Genomic DNA, 1,909 nt, shown 5'->3' on the forward strand with positions numbered 1-1,909 from the left:
GGTAAATAGTTTACAGGTGACACAGACTACATACAGGTTAATAGTTTACAGGTGACACAGACTGCATACAGGTAGATAGTTTACAGGTGACACAGATTACATACAGGTTGATAGTTTACAGGTGACACAGACTACTACATACAAGTAAATAGTTTACAGGTGACACAGACTACATACAGGTTAATAGTTTACAGGTGACACAGACTGCATACAGGTAGATAGTTTACAGGTGACACAGACTACTACATACAGGTAAATAGTTTACAGGTGACACAGACTACATACAGGTTAATAGTTTACAGGTGACACAGACTACTACATACAAGTAAATAGTTTACAGGTGACACAGACTACATACAGGTTAATAGTTTACAGGTGACACAGACTGCATACAGGTAGATAGTTTACAGGTGACACAGACTACATACAGGTAGATAGTTTACAGGTGACACAGACTACATACGGGTAGATAGTTTACAGGTGACAAAGGGGACATACAGGTAGATAGTTTACAGGTGACACAGACTACATACAGGTTAATAGTTTACAGGTGACACAGATTACATACAGGTTGATAGTTTACAGGTGACACAGACTACATACAGGTAGATAATTTACAGGTGACACAGACTACATACAGGTAGATAGTTTACAGGTGACAAAGGGGACATACAGGTAGATAGTTTACAGGTGACACAGACTACATACAGGTAGATAGTTTACAGGTGACACAGACTACATATAGGTAGATAGTTTACAGGTGACACAGACTACATACAGGTAGATAGTTTACAGGTGACACAAACTACATACAGGTAGATAGTTCACAGGTGACACAGACTACATACAGGTAAATAGTTTACAGGTGACACAGACTACATACAGGTAAATAGTTTACAGGTGACACAGACAACATACAGGTAGATAGTTTACAGGTGACACAGACTACATGCAGGTAGATAGTTTACAGGTGACACAGACTACATACAGGTAGATAGTTTACAGGTGACATAGGGTACATACAGGTAGATAGTTTACAGGTGACAGACAAACACAGGCAAATAGTTTACAGGTGATAGAAATTACTTTAACAGTAAAATAAAAGCAACACCCCATGTGTATCTACCGGTCATTTTTATCAATGTTCTCTCGTTTATACTTTAGATCATCTGCAGTCGACCGGAAAAAAAACTAATACCCGTAAGTCCACCAAATACGCGACCCACAGCGAGTCAAAAGTTTAAATGTAACGACAGTGTCTGTGTGGATATACCAGTGATCGGAGGTTTGAAGCGCTCAGCAATGGACATTTCATATACGTATCATCATTTAACGGTATGTATTTCACCTCCTGGGGTACATTCTTTATTCATTTTCGGTTTATCTTTTCTTCTGCAATTAGTGTTTGCCATAAAACGAGTTGCATTATGTGAAAGTTTCTGTTTAGTATAGAAAGTGCCTAATACTGCTATCACGATTTTCTGTGTGACGTTTACACTTATACAATGGCACATGACTAATAATGGCGAGATTGTGCTTCTTAGCTGTAGAAAAAAATATGTACATTTGAAAACAAAAATGGCATTACAGAAAACATTGATTAAGAAACAAAGAAATAGCAACCGAGACAAAAGAATACCCATACAGTAACAAAAAAAAAAAAAAAAGGTATTTGAGTTCAACGGAAATTTTATTTGTTCGGTGAATTTTTAATTGACATCTGATACTGTACCTTATCTATACTCAGAGTGTATAGCGACATGTACCTCTAACTGATACAGGGTATTCATGCCTGATTTTCGTAACGTTACAGTACTGTACAGTAATTTATTTAGAGTTTTTACAATTTCATTCGAAATAGTATCGAAGTCAGTTTGAATACGTATGTCCTCCAGATAATCGCGGATAA

This window comes from Pecten maximus, chromosome 4, assembly GCF_902652985.1.
Source record: "Pecten maximus chromosome 4, xPecMax1.1, whole genome shotgun sequence".
Classification (NCBI taxonomy): domain Eukaryota; kingdom Metazoa; phylum Mollusca; class Bivalvia; order Pectinida; family Pectinidae; genus Pecten; species Pecten maximus.